This window comes from Ictidomys tridecemlineatus, unplaced genomic scaffold (assembly GCF_052094955.1).
Source record: "Ictidomys tridecemlineatus isolate mIctTri1 unplaced genomic scaffold, mIctTri1.hap1 Scaffold_1097, whole genome shotgun sequence".
Lineage (NCBI taxonomy): Eukaryota > Metazoa > Chordata > Mammalia > Rodentia > Sciuridae > Ictidomys > Ictidomys tridecemlineatus.
Genome location: NW_027521034.1, coordinates 23,464 through 42,414, shown reverse-complemented (window position 1 = coordinate 42,414; position 18,951 = coordinate 23,464). Strand labels below are relative to the sequence as shown.

The 18,951-nt window shown below is 40.7% G+C and overlaps 2 pseudogenes; both read left to right on the top strand.

Moving 5' to 3' along the window:
• Positions 1-332: 332 nt before the first annotated feature.
• LOC144372482 (olfactory receptor 5V1-like) lies at positions 333-1,286 on the top strand (annotated as a pseudogene).
• An 11,215-nt stretch (positions 1,287-12,501) lies between these two features.
• LOC144372481 (olfactory receptor 5J3-like) lies at positions 12,502-13,445 on the top strand (annotated as a pseudogene).
• Positions 13,446-18,951: the final 5,506 nt, after the last annotated feature.

Genomic DNA, 18,951 nt, shown 5'->3' with positions numbered 1-18,951 from the left:
TGAAAATGAACTTCTTTAAAAATCCTATGTTTACATAAAAGGACAACAGGAGACAGAGATTACTGAGACAGTGAGAAATGACTTCACACCGTGATGAGGTCGAATGGCTTTCTGTTGGCTTCTAGCAATTCTCTGGTTACTCCCACCCACCATCACCCCTGCAAATGTGTGCGGCTTCATGGGTCATATTCCCTGAGACCAGTCCCACAGGTTATCAGTTTCCCGCTGATTTTCATTCGATATTATTTGCCATGTTGCTGCAGATTAACAAGCCTGTTTGGGGTGCTCTCAGTCCACTTTCATCATGGTTTCTTTTTTACTTTTTTGTAGCTATGGCAAAATTGGAAATGAGCAATCAATCATTTGTCACTGAATTCATCTTCTTGGGATTTTCCAACCACTCCAACCTACAGGGCTGGTTCTTCCTGCTCTTTCTGGTCATTTACCTGACCACTCTCCTGGGGAACATGCACATAATAGTGGCCACCAGGGTCAGTCCTGCTCTCCACACTCCAATGTACTTTTTCCTCAGCAATTTGAGCTTCTTGGACGTCTGCTACACATCCACCACCCTCCTAGTACTGCTGGTGAACTTCTTCTGGGAGAAGAAGGCCATTTCTTATTAGGGCTGCCTTTCCCAGATCTTCTTCTTGGTTACAAGTGCTGGCACAGAAGGCGTCTTACTGGCTGTGTGGCCAGTATGACTGCTGTGTGGCCACCTGCCGTCCTCCTCAGTACCTAGTCATCATGAGTGTGAAGGTCTGTGTTAGCCTGGTGACTGGGTCCTGGCTGTGAGGGCTGGTTAATTTGGTCACCCACACGGTGCTGGCCATAACACTAACTCTGTGTGGGCCCCACCAGATCAGATACTTTCTCTGTGACACCCCATTGCTACTGAAGCTCTCCTGCTCAGACACCTCTGTCAACGAGTCTGTGCTCCACGTTGTCAGTGCCACCATGGGCCTTAGCCCCTGCCTCTTTACTACAGGCTCCTACGCACTCATCATGGTGGCTATCCTGGGGATTCCCTCTGCCCAGGGCAGGAGGAAGGCCTTCTCCACATATGCGTCCCCACTCACTGTCATGGTGGTCTTCTATGGAACAGCCAACTTCCACTATGACAGGCCCAGAGAAGGCTGGAGACGGACACCCTTGTCTCTGTGCTCTACTGTGTGGTGACCCCCATGTTAAAGCTCATCATTCACAGCCTGAGAAGCAACGAGATCCAGAGTGCCCTGAGGAAGCTTGCTGGGAGAAGACTGAATAGTGAGATTAGAACTAGATGATGGTTTTATTCTAGGAAATGTCTTAGTTGTAAAAATATGTGAACTCTTCAGCAGCAATTACAAGAGCGCTCTCTCCATACACAGTGTCTCATGACCACTGTGGTGCCCCTCCAACCAGGGGAAGCACACTGTGCTAAGTATGTGACACATTGTGACCTACCTGGGTTCTCTAATTCACAAGTATTTCAGAATATTTTTATTACTTTTCTCTCCAAAAAAAGCCTATACGTAAAGCAGTCAATCTCTTTTCCCCCAATATTGCAGCTCTAGCCAACACTAGTGTATGTGAAGTGCTATTTGCAATGTGATTTTACTTGCATTTTCCTAATGAATCTTGATTCTAAGTTTTAAATAAACACCATTTCTGTGTTTCTCCTTCACATGTGGAAAGACCCATGTATACACTCGAGTTTCTGTGGATATTTTTAATGAAGTAATACCATATACGCCTTTTGGATCTGACTCTGTTCACTTAGGATGTTTGCAATTTTCAGTTATATTGTAGCTTGTATAAGTATTTTAGTTTATTCCTCCTTATTGTGATTGATTTCCATCTTATGAAAATGCCACATTTCTTTGTTCATTTCCCACTGGATAGTAATTTTTACTTTGAGTCTGTGTGGGTGTGGTACTGCAGATTGAACCCGGAGCCTCCTGCACACTAAAAAATGTTCTACCACTAAGCCAAAGCCCAACACTTCTAAAAATTTTGTTTTGAGACAGGGTCTTGCAAATTTGCCCAGGTTGTCCCTGAATTTGTAATCCTCCTGCCTCAGCTTCTTGAGTAGCTAGATTACAGACCTGCCTGGTCAATTTCACTTTTTGACTAATATGAATAAGATTCGTATATATAATATGAACATTATATATAATATGAACATTATATGAACATTCATGTACAAATCATTGGTGGACAACTTTTTTATTTATCTTGAGTTTGTAAGTAGGAGTAGAAGACGTGGATCGTTAACTCAATATTTAACTTTCTGAAAGAGTTCAAGATCATTTTCAGACCAGTGGAACCAGCTTACCTTATTATTAAGAGTGGTGAATAAAGCTTCTGATTTCCTCACTCCCTTAACAACACATCATTATCATTTCTTTTATTGGGATGACCCTGGAATGTGTGAAGTGCTTCATCAAATGTGCTTTAGCTTTGCCTTTCCCTGATGGCTAATCATTCTAAAATATTTTAGGAGTACTGTTAATGTGTCTCTCCTAAGCATGAGGAAAACCCCATTGTATTATGGGAAATTTTATGTTTTAGAGACTTACCTCTTTATCTAATACTTTTATTTTTTTTCTGCAGTAAAATACTACAAGACTTTCAAGCTTGTTGTCTTTTCTCCACCTGTTCCCGAAAGAGCTGTTTGATGACTCTTTTTTTTCCATACTTTTAAACTCCATAGCAAACAATTTCTTCACCAGGTCATGAGCAGGATCATAAAATTAAGGGGCACGAAGTCATACAGGGTTTGGTAAGGGATCAGCCCTTAGCAGAAGTGGATCAGCTGAAGATAGTGGGGATGCTTCTAATATTGTTGTTCTGATACCTGTCCATCTGGCAAAGTATGTAACATGAAGGAAAAACTTTATATGCAGTGCGAAATCCATCCCAATAAGTGTACATCCACCCTGAACCCTTCTCTCCCTAGGGGGAAGTGGAGGCAGTCTTGAGGTTTCAGCCACCCAAAACTTCTTAGCAGAAATCTCATTCTGAACTTCGCTCACCCACATCCCAGAAGAGAGAGGACGCTGATCTTATAGCTTCATGCTGAGAACAGGTGATTGCAAAGACATTAATGAATCCAACAACGAATTAACTGCTCTCCATTGTTGCAGTTGAACTCAAGCTGTTGCCCTTGAGTTTTGTTTGCACACTGAGGAGTCCCAGAGCAGCTGAAGAGGAAAGGCACGATGCATATTCCCAAAAGGTCGGGCACAGACCTCTATAAATGTCCATCACAGGAAAATGAATTGGGAGAGATCAGAGGATTTTGACTCCTTAATGAGGCCACAGATATGCGACAGGCAACTTTCAGAATAACAGGTCCATTTTGTGGTGAATGGAGACCAACAGCCACTTTTACCAAGAGCTTTCTTTGCAGCCCAGGTGCTAGTATGGAGAGCAGCAAGGGCCACACCAAAACCAGAAATCTACGCCTCTCTGTGAGAGTTGCTGGTAAGTAGTTTATTTACCATCACAATTTTCAAAAACACTATCCCAGAATAAGGATATACCTACACCTTAAAAACATATTACAGAATATTGTACATATTTTCATTACCATTTTGATGACATTTATGTAATGACCTATTGTAGCACCTTTTCTATGTGTGTCTAAGTTTCCACAATACTACTTTTATTGCCAGAGTAGAAATAACTTCAGAGGTTATCACAAAACCTGAGGGATTTAGCATGATGCCTCCAGTACTGGAATAAAACCCAAAACATAACAAGAAACCCTGGGATGCCTAAATTCCTTAAGTGAGATGATGTGTGTGGAAAATTACTTATGGTAAACAATAGATAATGCTAAGTGTTAATCCTCTGCTTTTGATGAGCAGGACAGAAAGGAATAATTTTTAGGGAGAAAGTATAGGGACATATTCTCATTATGACACAATATAGCATAACAATAGACCTACCAAAATATCTGTTTAAATAAAAATCATTATTGTAGAAGAAGTTATGTTTAGAAACGTATTCATTCACTAACTAGGGGTTTTCATCTTTATCTTACAACACATGGATTCTTGGGGAGGGGAGTTGCAAGCAATTTATTAACTGTAATAAATCCCTGAAGCTTGTGAGTAATCAACTTCATACACAACCCCTCTCCTTTAGAAATATTATATTTTGGGGTCAGTCATAAGTGACTTCATTCTTGGTCACCTTACTTTGAGATGACTGATTGGGAAAGAAAGATGCAGAGCTGCTTGTTCTGTGGGAACTGAGCCTATGGTCTCCATAAGGGATATGTTTAGGAGACAGGAGACACTGAGTTCCTCAGAAGCCGCTGGGCTATGCTGCCTCACTTATGCCCACAGAGGCTTTATTTTTCTCAGCAAGATATCTTCACCAGAACCATTGAACAGAAATGTATTCTCGCCTCTGTCAAGTCTCTGTTAGATCCTTTAGGTCCCACACAGTACCGTCTTTAAAGAATCTTTTAAAAACTCTGCTCCATGGATGTACTTGACAGACCATCTTCATTTTTGAAACCTTAACTGAGTGAACATTTACACAAGGTGTTGCCTTAGTGTTTAGAACACAAATGAGAGGCCCAACTAGGACCTGGAGGAGCGCATATTCAAGATGGAATGAGGTACTTTGACAAGTATTAAGTGCTCCATTCCCAGAGCTGCCCAAGCAAACACTAAGGGAAAATAATGATAATTTGTAGATTACATAGAATTGTTACCAAGTTTCCTGCACATATTGAGTTCATCTTCCCATTAGATTGTAAGTTGGTTGAAGGACCGTGTCGGAGACCAGCTCCAACAGGGTGTCTCAGGAGAGGAACGGATGGTGAGGAGTCGGCGAAAGAGGGGGTGGAGAAACAACGCAGACACCAAAGTGAAGGTGTTGATCCCAATCTTTACTTATGAAGTTGATCATATATACTTTTCATTTTGGCAGGCTTACAGTACTTTGTGGTTACAAAACAGGAATCATTATTCAAACAAAACAAAATATTACATAGCTACAATTAGAATACAAGAATGGATCTTGGCTTATGCATAAGCAAGCATTTGTACTTTCAGTTCGAGTTTTGCTTTGAGCTGTTTCTGCTTAGTTAACTTTTAATAATAGTTACAAATGTCCCAAACTATTGGCCTATACCTTGATAATTAGTTCTTGACTTACTGACTGGAACAAGTGCCATGGTTACGGCAAGTAGTTGATTTGTTATTACTTGTAATCAAACAAAAGTAAGAGCACAAACCATTGTGCACAGGAACAAGAACAAGTTGCCCAGTACTAAGCACTAATCTATCTTCTTAACATTAATTTTTCTCCTCTAGATTTTAATTTAATTTCTCAAAAACTTCCTTGAAAGGAATACAGGGAGTTTTTCTTTAGACATTAACAATTTACACTCCACAGCTGAATCATTGCATTTAGAGCAAAGAGATCTATGCTTTAGAAGTAGTTGCATTAATTGGGAAAGTCATGATTTTTCCTTTATACTTAATGGTCATATGAGAAATCAAAACTATACTTATTAAAGGAATACAAAAACAAATCAGCCCATTCCCAGAAAAATACTGCACTACTTTAGAGGATGGACGCCTTGCACCATCCACCTCAGTAGGGCCTTGCCATTGCCTGAGTCAGGGGAGGGGCGCAGCAGGACAGGAATCAGATCTTATCCTCTTTGAGTTTCTTAGTAGATCTGGCTTAGGACTAAATTAGACCCTGTATAGAAACAAAATTGGCTTGAATTGAAACTAACCACTACCAAGAAAAGAAATTTTAAAATCCTAAATGGAAAAGAGAATTTTATATTTTGAAGAATTTTATAACTAGAAGGTTCTGACATATCATAAGAGGTAATAATTTTTCTTCCCTTTCCCCTTTATGCTAGAAGAAGCACAGGTGAAAAAAAAAAACTGAAAGAGCTGGCACAGTGGTGCACGCCTGTAACCCAGCAGCTCAGGAGGCTGAGGCAGGAAGATAGTGAGTTCAAAGACAGCCTCAGCAAAAACAAGGCACCAAGAAACTTAGTGAGACCCTGTCTCTAAATAAAATATAAAATAGGGCTGGGGATGTGGCTCAGTGGTCAAGCCCCTGAGTTCAATCTCCGGTAACTGCCCCCCTACACCAGGGCCACAAAAAAAAAAAAAACTGAAAGAGATGTTAAATGCTGAATTGAGTGCTGAATCTCCAAGACAGGAGGGAGGCTTTTTCCTGGTGAATTTGTTAGGATTTTAAACCTATCAGTTTGGGGTAAGGGCATCCCTGCATGTTAGGTGAAAGAGTCCAGCCTCCCCCGAAGTGTGTCCTTGAACCAGCATCACTGGGAACACTTGGAACTCACTGACTGAGGCCAACTGTTCTGCACAATGACCTCTGATCTTTCCCTCGGTTCCAAGCACCCACACCTCATGGAAGGATATGAGGACAACTCTGGGCCAGGCCAGATAGCTCATAGATTTCACAGTAATAAATTCACATTGCCACAAGCACCTGAAATCATTCAGATATTTTTCTGAATAAATTGACCTTGTACTGTGTGTGTGTGTGTGTGTGTGTTTGTGTGTGTGTGTGTGTGTGTGTGTGTGTGTGTGTTTTAAGCAATTTACTGGGCAACATGATCACACCATTCTTCCTCGATTTGGTCATGCCCATTTTTTTTTTTTCGTTTGAGGAACTGAATTTCTAAGGTTAGTCAGCAAAACATTTCATTTATTGCCAAAGCAAAAAAAAAGTTCTTCTTTTAAGACCCTAGACTTATTTATTTTATTTTGTTTATATTCAGATTTTAAAACTAGTTGTGCTTAACTGAAGCACCGAGTTTCTAGTGAAATTTAAATACTTTAAGCTTCTTAAGGCCCTGAGATTTTGAAATTTAATGAAAGCTGTGTTGGCCTATTAATCATGTGCAATGAATTATTAGTACCAAAGACAAGAATGTCTGGGCATTGAAGATAATAAGACAGTTTACTAATATATGGTATTATCATCAGGTAACAAAGTATCACTACAAATAATAATTATTACATGATAAATTTTCTGAGTCAATTTCTTTTTTGTTTCTTAAATGTTAATTGTTAATACATATTGAATGTACAAATTAATGTACATTATGCAAATTAAAGGGATTTATTGATGTTTCCCTACTTTCATTAATATATTGTGCATTAATTTCAATTCTTTTTTCTTTAAAATTGGGATAATAGGTTATCTTATAGGTTGTCATGTAAACCAAATAAGTTAATGCATGTAAAAGTCTTATAGGCATTTAATAAGTGTTAGGTATTATTTATCTAATGTGTGTCTCTATTCGTTACTCAATTTGAAAAATCCTGATTGGATTAAGGTATGTAAAAATTCATCTTTTCAAAGAAATTCACTGAGTTTTGATAGAATGGATTATCCAAAAATCAATCAAATTTTTACAGAAAACATGCCACTTTTAAACTACATTAAACAAGGTTTTTAAAGTCAGGCATTTATGTGTATTGAAGCAATCTAAGAAGACACACACTCAAATTATTTTTCTATGAAATATGCTCTAGACGATTATGATGATTATGGTTATTATTATTGCAGAGCAGAGGGTTTACTATTAAGTTGATCTAATTCCTATGCTGCATTATATAAATTCTAAGGAGCAATACATATTGTGTCACAAAGTGTCATTCATGAGTTATGAGATTAAAAAAATCATTTATGAGATTTTTTTAATGCCCCATGAAATTGTTTCTCCTGCACTGACCTTTATATTTAAGACCTTTACAATAGCAGTATGCACAACTTCAGAGATTGTATTTTTAAATCCCTGAACATTTATGGTTAGTTTTCCCTTTTACACATCCACAGACCATGTACCATTTTCTCATAGTAAAATCTGCTGGAACTGCCTTCTATGTGGAATTTTATTTTTTTTCTGAAAACATCTAGATATCTACCTATAAAAGAGATTGTCATATTGATCGTTTTGATACGGGGAGTTAAAAAAAAAAGTACATATAACTGATTTCTAAATGACTTGAAGTTCATCCAGGTAGTTGATAGAGAAAACAGAGAACGTAAGAAATGTCAAGTACATGTAGCTTCCAGCTCCATTTCAAAGTTGATTTTTTTGTAAATCAATGTTAATAAGGTAACCTCTTGTTTAGGGAAATTATTTAGAGAAAGCCATACCTACAACTGAACTAGATAGTGTGGTGTTTTTAGTCCTTTCTGGATAAACTTTTACTACAATTTTTGTGAACACCAAGTATCACAAGAATCCCTACTTTCTCTATTTCCTTCTCTACTTTCTCTATTCTCCTGGGGGATTTTATATTCACCCTTTGCTCTAACAGTTTCCTTCAAGACAATGACTCCCAAATCCACACCTGCAGTTCTAGGCTGTCTGTGAAGGGCATTTCTACGTGATTATCCCACAGATAACTCACATTCAACATTACTCAAAACAAATCCACCAAAGCCTCCTCTACATCTGCTATTCCTCACATATTCCTGTTTTCCTGAGTGATCCCAACAGCTAGCCTGCCTGCCCAAACTGATTTGTTGTCTTTACCGTGTCTTCTTCAACTAGGACTTTAAAGTTCTCCATATCCTTCTCCATGAGGGCTTCAGAGATTTTCTCCCACCTTCAACACAGCACGTCTTCTGATACAGACCACTTCATTTTGATCTTTTTTTAGCACTCAGATAACTCTTTTGAACTAAACAGGTGTGTCTAAAACCTGGGGAACCAGGTTTCACAGTTAACGACCCCTGTTCCTTGGACTCACACGCACAATTCCACGAGTGGGTCTATCTGCGTGTTCTAGACCTAGAGAACTGATGATTTTCTAAAACCCAGTCTATCTCCCTCCAGATGTCCCTGTTTTCAGTCTGCACTCACCTGAAAGAGATTTATATTCCCCTATTGTTGATACTCTGAAATCATTGATGTCCATGCTCATACCCAAGCCTGGCTTCCAGAGACACACCTGGGCTCTCTGGTGGTCCATGGCATGGTGGAGGGTGGGACATTTTCCGAGGTTTCTATTGCCAAGTACCTTGCTTAAAAATCAGGCCTGACACAGCTTCACAGAGCCTAGTCCCGGCCCCATAGGCTGATACCCTGCCACCTCCCCTGAAGTAGCAGGCTCTTCAGAATGACCCAGGGCTTGGCAGCATCCACTGGTACTATCCCACCAGCCCATTGAAGCCTAGCTGGAGTCTCCATAGAAACAGAGTACATCTCTATGAAAATGGGCTCTCTCCTCCCGCTCCAGTGTGATGCAGCTCTCAGAGAAGCTCAATAGTGAGGGTCTTTCCATTTATAGCAATTAGGATAACCAAGTGTTTTGAGCTTGCTGAGCCTCAGATGGCAGATTTCTGCTATATTCTTTGAGATTTCTGCTATCAATGTTGCCTGAGATGCCAACTTGCCATCCCACTAACTATAAGACAGTGTTCGCAGTCAAGACAAATCCCACAACCAATAACACACATACACACACACACACACACACACACACACACATGCTCACGCCCATCCATCATGGTGAGCAATGCTTTGTATCTGTGATACAGACCAAATGCACCCACCAATCACATTCACTGCTTCAAACAGATCATGATCAGGAAACAACTGATGTCACTTGTAAAATGTCATATGTCCTGGACTATCACTGTGGTAAAAAAGAAGTAGAGAAATGCAAAAAATGGGAGAAAATACTTAACCTCTTAGAGACCTAAAAAAAATATTTAGATGTGGTTCCATCCAAACCTGAGTTAAAAATCGTCTTGGAAAAATGCTTTCACTTCAATTATCAATTTACTTACTTACTTACTTACTTACTTACTTACTTACTTACTGCAGTACTGGGGATTGAACCCAGTGGCACTCTACCATGAAGCTATATCCCCGGCCCTTTCAATTATTTGGGGCGAAACGCCTTGCAGAGTTTCAAATTTATGATCCTCCTGCCTTAGTCTTCCAAGTATTTGGAATTACAGGAAGGTACCACTCTTCTCCATTAATTACTTATTTTTAAAATAAGGCTATTTTCAAAAATTGAACTGTAATTTGTTCTCAAAGAATGCACAGATCTAAAGTGTACAGGTTTATAATATTTTACATATATATGAACTACCAAAAATCAGGATATAAAACATTTCTATCACTTTAGAAAATTCCTTCATGCTTCAACTGATATCACCCCTGAGCTCCAAACAAAAAAAAAGACCACCATTATTACTTGACCATTATACCTGTTTTGCTAATTTTTGTACTTTATTTAAAGGAAACATACAGTATATATTTTATATCTGGCTTCTTTCACCAAGAAAATTTTATTAGATTTGTCAATTTTATTAATATTCCAGTATTTGTATTTCTAAAGTAACTGAATTATTCCACTGCATGATAAACCGTGATTTGTCTTCTGTCCTTCTGCTGAAGGCATAATATTTGTTTGAGTTATTATGAATTTTTACACAAGAATTTTTGTGAAATGTGCATTAATTTCCTTGAAAATATGCTAGGAATGGGATTGTTTTGAATAGAATAACTACATTTTTAACTAAATTAAAAATTACTAAATATTTTTGAAAAGTAAGTGTATATACTTCAAATTTCACCTTGAGTATCTATTGAAATAGCTAGAAAGCATGTTGTTTTCATCATTATAATAACCAAAAAGAGCAGAAGAAAATGCAAATTAATGACTTTCCTTGACTTTATTAGGGATGAAGATTATAAGGCAAACAACTAACCAAAGTCTGGGGAGAGATAAGCAACCAAAATAATCCAGGCATTTTTTTAACTATGGTAGAACCCACTAGATACATAGGAGTTTATTTATAAAAAAAAAAAAAACTCAAATAAAAAATAGTCAATGGATTGCTAAAGACTAAGTATAGACTGGTTTAACAACATAAAGACCCAGAGGGCTATAGACATAAGATATTTGTATTTTTTCTTTTTCTCCATGGATTCCACCAAATGCTCCCAGGAAGATAGGGAAGTATTCTGAGAAAGTGTCTTTAATGGTATCATTTCTTGGATAGGTGGAGGAACAAAGAGCAGCAAAGCAGCCAAAACTTCTCCCATACCCATTTCCTGATTTTTTGCATAGAACAAAAGCTGTAATCTTCAGGGGCAAGAGTAACAGAAACTGTTACATTAGGACACTCAACGGAAAACCTTTGCAGCTATGAAAAGGAACAGACTGAAATGTCTAACGTCGGGAGGAATAAGAACTAGGCTCAGCCATATTGCTAGAAAGTGGGTCACTGTGAAGGCCATATTTCTGTTACTGAGTTTACAGTACCTAAGGCAGGGATTCCTGGAAACATCAGAAATCCCTTCTCTGTTTCCCACTAGTCCACTAACATGCATTGACTGAAAATAAAAGTAGAATACAGGAGAGAATTTTTCAAGAAATAGATTATCTCTGGAGAACAGCGAAGATAGAATACACTTAAGCAAGCAGGGAACAATATTAACAAACTAAACTCAGCCATATAAAATAAGGATGACATTACAGTCAATTTAGATCAATCCCAGAATGCAAGGCTGGTTCAATATTCAAAAATTCAATCAACCGAATTTCCATAGTAACAGACTAAATAAGAAAAAATATATATCATTTCAATAGATGCAGAGAAAATAAGAAAATTCAATATCTATTTATGATAAAAACTATAACTAAATGAAACTAGGGGCAAAGTCCAGTGGTAGAGTGCATGCTTAGTATGCATAAGGCTCTGAATTCAAAACCCAGCACACATACACACACAAAAAAAAAAACTAGTGAAAAATGTATAGACATTTTCTAACATGATAAAAGGCATTGAGTAAATATAATGTGCCAGACCCATAGCTTATATTGTCTCAAAACTTTTTTCAGCAGTTGTGAAATAGACATCATTAATATCCTAAGCAAGGAAGAAACTGAGGAATAGAGATGAGCTAACTTTTTTACAATAAAAAGGGAGATATTAACTTAATTTCATGTTAGGAAATTAATATTACAAGGCAAACAACTAAATAGAGTACAACAATATTGGGAAATTTTGCTTTGAATATTTTAAAGATAGATAGAGGTAGAATGGGATGAATGCAAAGAGAGCTTTGATTTTTTGACCTGTTCTATTCTTCTGAGTAACTTTCTGCATTTTCTTCATTTTTCCACAATGAAAACTTATTACTTGAAATAAGAGAAATACAAAAAAGAATTCATCACAGTGAAGCACAGTGTTAGGAGGGAGATACTGCAGATTCAATGAGACACAGGGGTTGATAGCTGGTTGTGCATTTTGACCAAGTCTGCATTTATTCTTACAAAAGGGCACCCATGCAAAAGTCTGTGAGAAGTTATGCTCTCTCTAAACTCACTCTTATACATCTCTTTCCAGAGTCCAGGCATCTCTGTATACAATATTATTTGCCATGTTGCTGCAGATTAACAAGCCTGTTTGGGGTGCTCTCAGTCCATTCTCATCATGGTCTTTTTTTCTCTGTTTTGTAGCTATGATACTATGGAAATGAGCAATCAATCATTTGTCACTGAATTCATCTTCTTGGGATTTTCCAACCACTCCAACCTACAGGGCTGGTTCTTTCTACTCTTTCTGTTCATTTACCTGACCACTCTCCTGAGGAACATGCTCATAATAGTGGCCACCAGAGTCAGTCCTGGTTTCCACACTCCAATGTACCTTTTCCTCAGCAATTTGAGCTTCTTGGACGTCTGCTACAGATTCACCACCCTCCCAGTACTGCTGGTGAACTTCTTTTGGGAGAAGAAGGCCATTTCTTATGAGGTCTGCTTTTCCCAGATCTTCTTCTTGGTGACAAGTGCTGGCACAGAAGGCTTCTTACTGGCTGTGTGGCCAGTATGACTGCTGTGTGGCCACCTGCCGTCCTCCTCAGTACCCAGTCATCATGAGTGTGAAGGTCTGTGTTGGCCTGGTGACTGGGTCCTGGCTGTGTGGCTGGTGAATTTGGTCACACACACAGTGCTGGCCATCACACTCACTCTGTGTGATCCCCACCAGTTTAGCCACTTTCTCTGTGACACCCCATTGCTCCTGAAGCTCTCCTGCTCAGACTCCTCTGTCAACGAGTCTGTGCTCCACGTGGTCAGTGCCACCATAGGCCTGATCCTGTGCCTCTTCACTGAAGGCTCCTACGCAATAATCATGGCGGCCATTTGGGGGATTCCCTCTGCCCAGGGAAGGAGGAAGGCCTTCTCCACCTGTGTGTCCCCCCTCACTCTCGTGGTGGTCTTCTATGGAACAGCTATCTTCCACTATGACAGGCCCAGAGAAGGCTGGACATGGACACCCTGGTCTCTGTGCTCTACTGTGTGGTGAGCCCCCTGTTGAGCCCCGTCATTCACAGCCTGAGAAGCAACGAGGCCCAGAGTGTCCTGAGGAAGCAGGCTGGAGGGTGTGCATCCCTTTGCACGATCAAAGTCTAGACCAATCTTCAAACTGGAGTATACAGTCATCTGAAAAAAGATGTCTCCCAGCGACTTGTAGGCACCTGGTTAGAGAGTCTGTATCTGGAGCTTCAACTCCAACTCCCGCTTTTAAAATCTCTGATACTCCTTTCTCTCCTCTCTTTTCACAAACACCCTTTTCCCACTTTCAGGTTCAAGTGTGTTGGACACCTTGTGTGGGTGTTCAGCACCATCTCTGTCCTTCTGTTTTCTCCCCACACCAGAGGGACAGAAAGTACGAGAACCTCCTTTCCCACACTCCCCTGCCTGCAGGCCTCCATTTTAGGAGGTTCTGTCAAGATGAGCCAAACACTAGGCAGAAAGAAAGAAAGGAAAGGAAGAAAGCGGGTTCTTTTGGATCCTATAGCAGCAGCAGCAAACCAGCCCTGTAGAGGCAGGAACTAATCTCCTTGGCTCCAGGAATTGTGTGTGCAGGCTCCTAGAAAGCTGTTCCTGAATGTCGGTCACAGTAGCGTGGAATGAGCATCTCTTTCCAGGGAAGTTACAGTTTCCATATATGGGGTGCTGTCACCTGCCCTATTTTTCTTTTTTCTTCCAGATCTCCCAACCATTTTATAACTTTTTTCTGTGTTAACTTCCTCTACTCTAAGACATCATGAGTCATTCTTCATCTCTACCTGACCATGGTGGCACTGACCACAATAGTGGTTTACATAAGAGATGGTTCTAGATAACAGATCTGAGTAGGTAGGTTGGATGTCTGATCTGAGAAAATTGAATATGTTGATGATGTCACAGCCCATAGAAAAGGAGTCCTGATAATTCCTGGTGTGCAATGACCTAACAGAGACTTTAAGTTATCGTGGCCTGAAATCAAATGTCTATGGAAAACTGAGCTTTGGAATAACACCATCGACCTTCAGGGTCGGAATGAACATTACAACATGACTACAGACTGCTGTTACTGACTGGAGTGGGAGACTTACAGAAAGAAAATGATAGGTTCAAGCATTATATTCCTCCTTCAAGTCAGGTTCAGATCATGAGAAATATTTTCTCTCTTGAAATTGATAAAGGTTAATATCAGAATAAAACATCAAATTCCCCAAATTGCAGAAGTAGAAAGAAAACTATAAATCCACAATTTCTCCTGGTCTCTCTTATGTCAATTAGGGCAATAATGGGGGAATGATTGAGACTCTCTTAATTAGAATGGCAAAATACCAGTGGAATTAGACAAATCTCAGAGCCTTGAACCCTGAAATCTCCATTAACCCTCTTTGCTGTTAGAAGCATCCCCTCCTCACCCGAGGAGACTAGCTTTCCCTAAATTGAAGACCCTATGGTGACTCTACCTGGGCAGTTGTCTATTTTTTTTTTAAGAGAGAGTGAGAGAGGAGAGGAGAGGAGAGGAGAGGAGAGGAAAGAGAGAGAGAGAGAGAGAGAGAGAGAGAGAGAGAGAGAGAGAGTTTTTAATATTCATTTTCTAGTTCTTGGCGGACACAACATCTTTGTTGGTATTTGGTGCTGAGGATCGAACCCGCTCTGTACGCATGCCAGGCAAGCGCACTACTGCTTGAGCCACATCCCCAGCCCAATTGTCTTTAAGATGCTCATCAATCATCCCACATTGTCACCAGACTCTTAATTGGGGTCTGATCTTAGAACGCCTCAGGTAAGAGTATAAAATATAGCCCAGGAGAGTATAAGGGTCACACCAAAATAAAAGGTAAATATTTTACTGTATTTTGTTAATAGGAGCCTTAAGAATATATAAGAGAATTTGCTTGAGTCTTCTAGACCAAGAAGTCAAGACATATTGCTGGTTCACCTTGAATGCAGTCACACGGACGTAATCACCAGAAATGTTAGGGCCAAGGATCTTCCTGAGCCTCGGGGAGTGCCTATTAGACTCTCTTTGGTTGATGGACTGAAATCTGGACTCAGTGTTTGCTTAAGTTCAATGACCAATATGATCCTTGAATAATGGAGAGGATGGTGATCATAAATAAATAAGGTGTTGGAGGTTGTGTTATGTGACTTTTTCCCTGGGCTCACAGCTGGATCTGGAGGAGGGCCTGGAGCACCAGCATTTGCCAAGGCCTCGTGGACATGCGTTCAGAAGGCAGCACCAGATCCTTGTGAAACCCACAGCCGCTGTCCTTGGAAGCCTGGGAAGACATTAACAGATGGCATCGTTGAAACGGGCTCCCTGATTTCAGTGAGAATTGGGGACCCTGAAGTAGAAGAGGCCATGTGGTGGAGCATTAATCAGAACATTCGAATCTGTAGAGATTTTTGACAGTGGTAAATGATCGTGGTATTTATAGATTGGAAAAAATGGGCACCCTCCAAGAATAGTGCCTGTCCCATGTAATGTGAAACTCTTCTTTTCACACTTCATTGGTTCATTGTAGTGGTCCATAATGGTGGAATTTGCTGACTCATATTTGAACATGCACACAAAATAACCGTGAACTTTGGCCAATATCATTCCAATATTTCCTTTTTCCTCACCTCCTCCACTGGTGCCTTGACTCTACTGATCTTCCTTCAACTTTCATGATGAGACTCCCTTCCCAACTTTCCTTCTTTTTCTCCCTCTAGCTTTAACAGAGGAAAAACATACGGCCCTTAACTTTCTGAGTTGCTTAATTTCCTTAATGTTCTGAAGATCCATCCATCTTCCAGCATGACATAATTTCGTTCTTCTTTATGGCTGAATGAAATTCCAGTGTGCATATACCAGATGTTCTTTATCCATTCGTCCACTGATGTCACCTCGGCTGGTTCATGGGCATGTATGTGTCATTATAGTATGATGACCTCGATCCGCTGTGATAAATACCAAGCAGAGGTAGAGCTGGGTTGCAGGGAGGTCCATGCCTACTCCTGAGGAGCCTCCATCCAGATTTCCGTGGTGGTTGTGCTGACTTACATGCCCACCAACAGGGTGAGAGTGCTCCTTTCTCTCCAATTCTCTCCTTGTCACACTGGGTTCTGTTTGTATTCTTGGTGGTTGCCTTTGTCAATGAAGTGAGATGAAATCTCAGGGTAGTCTTGACTTGCAAGTATTTTCATATATTTGTTGGCCACTCACATATTTTCTTCTAAGACTTGTCTGTTTAGTTCATTTAGTTTCCCATTTGGTAATTGGGTTATTTGATAATTGGGTTATTTAATAATTGTGGGTTTGATGTTAAGTTTTTTGAGTTCTTTATTAATATTCTGAATATTCATCTTCTTTTAGGAAAGCACCTCATAAAGACTTTCTCCCTTTCTGTAGGTTCTCTCTTCATATTCTAATTGTCTCCTTTGCTGTGCAGAACCTTCCTAATTTGATGCCATCCTATTAGCTAACTTTTGGTGTTATCTCCTGAGCTTTGGCATCCTATTGAGAAAGTCATTGCCTCTGCCTGTAGGTTGGAGGATTTACTTTGTTTTTACCTAGAAACTGCATAATTTCTGGTCTAGAGCCTTGGTCTTTAATGCATTTTGAGTTGATTTTTTGCAGGGTAAGTGATAGTTTAGGTCTCATTCTTCTGCATTTGGACAGGGGTGTAGAAGGACTGTTTCAGAGAGTAGATGTTAAAGACTGGGGTGCAGAAGAACTGTTGCAGAGAGCAGATGTTGGAGACTGGGGCTCAGAATGACTGTTGCAAAGAGCAGAGGTTGGAGACTGGGATGAAAAAGGATCGCTGCAGAGAGCAGAGGTTGGAGACTGGTGTGCAGAAGGACTGTTACGGAGAACAGAATTTGGAGACTTGGTTGCAGACGATCTTACATAAAGCAGATTTTGGAGACTGAGGTGCAGAAGGACTGTAAAAGAGAGCAGAGTTTGGAGACTGTGGTGAAAAAAGACTGATACAGAAGGCAGAGGTTGGAGACTAGGGTGCAGAAGGACCATTACAGAGTGCAGAAGTTGGAGACTGGGTACAGAAGGATTGTAACAGAGAGCAGAGATTAGAAATTTGGGAGCAGAAGGACTGTTTCAGAGAACAGAGGTTGGAGACTGGGTTGCAGCAGGACCGTTTAAGAAAGCAGAGGTTGGAGACTGGATTGGGGAAAAAATGTTACAGAGAGCAGAGTTTGGAAACTGGTTGCACAAGTACGTTACAGAGAACAAAGGTTGGAGACTGGGGTGCAAAAGGAGTGTAAAGGTGAGGAGACGTTGGAGACTGGGGTGCAGAAGGATCGTTGCAGAGAGCAGAGGTTGGAGACTGGGGTGCATAAGGACGGTTGCAGAGAGCAGAGGTTGGAGACTGAATTGCACTAAAACTGTCACAGAGAGCAGAATTTGAAGAGTGAGGTGCAGAAGGATCATTGAAGACAGCAGAAGTTGGAGACAGAGTTACAGAAATCGTTGCAGAGAGCAGAGGTGGAGACTGGGCTGCAGAAGGATCGATACAGAGGGCAGAGGTGGGAGACTGGGGAGCAGAAGGACTGTTACAGAGAGAACAGGTTAAAGACTGGGGTGCAGAAGGAATGTTGCAGAAAGCAGAGGTTGGAGACTGGGGTGCAGAAGGACTGTTAGAGAGAGCAGATTTGGAGACTGAGATGCAGAAGGACTGTTACACAGAGAAGACGTTGGAGACTGGGGTGAAGAATTATTATACAGAAAGCTGAGGTGGGAGCCTGGGGTGCAGAAGGACCGTTAACGAGAGCATAGGTTGGAGACTGGCGAGCAGAAGGACTGTTTCAGAGAGCAGAGTTTGGAGACTGGGGTGCAGAATGCCTGCTACAGAGAGCAGAGGTTGGAGACTGGGATGCAGAAGGTCTGTTATAGAGAGCAGAGTTTTGAGGCTGGGTTGCAGAAGGATCTTACAGAGAGCAGAGGTTAGTGATTGAGGTGCAGGACGACTGTTACAGAGAGCAGTGGTTGGAGACTGGAATGCAGAAGGATCGTGCAGAGAATAGAGGTTTCTGCCTGAGGTGCAGAAGGACTGTTACAGAGAGCAGAAGATGGAGACTGGGGTGCAGAAGGACGGTTACAGAGAGCAGAGTTTGGTGACTAAGGTGCAGAAGGACTATTACAGAAACAAAGGTTGGAAATTGGGGTTCACAGGGACCGTTACAGAGAGCAGAGTTTGGAGACTGCGGTATACAAAGACTGTAACAAAGAGCAGAGGTTGGAGAATATGGTGCAGAAGGACTGTTACAGAAAGCAGAGGTTGGAGACTGGGGTGCAGAAGGACTGTTCAACAGAGCACAGGATGAAGACTGAGGTGTAGAAGGACTGTTGCAGAGAGCAGAGTTTGGAGACTTGGGTGCAGAAAGAGTGTTGCAGAGAGCAGAATTTGGAGACTGAGTTGCAGAAGAACTATTACAGAGAGCAGAGTTTGGAGACTGGGGTGCAGAAGGACTATTACAGAGAGCAGAGGTTGGAAACTGGGGTGACGAAAGACTGTTTAAGGGAGCAGGCGTTGGAGACATGGGTTCAGAAGGTCTTTTGCCGAGAGTAGAATTTGGAGACTTAGGTGCAGAAGACTGTTGCAGATAGCAGAGGTTGGAGACTGGGGTGCAG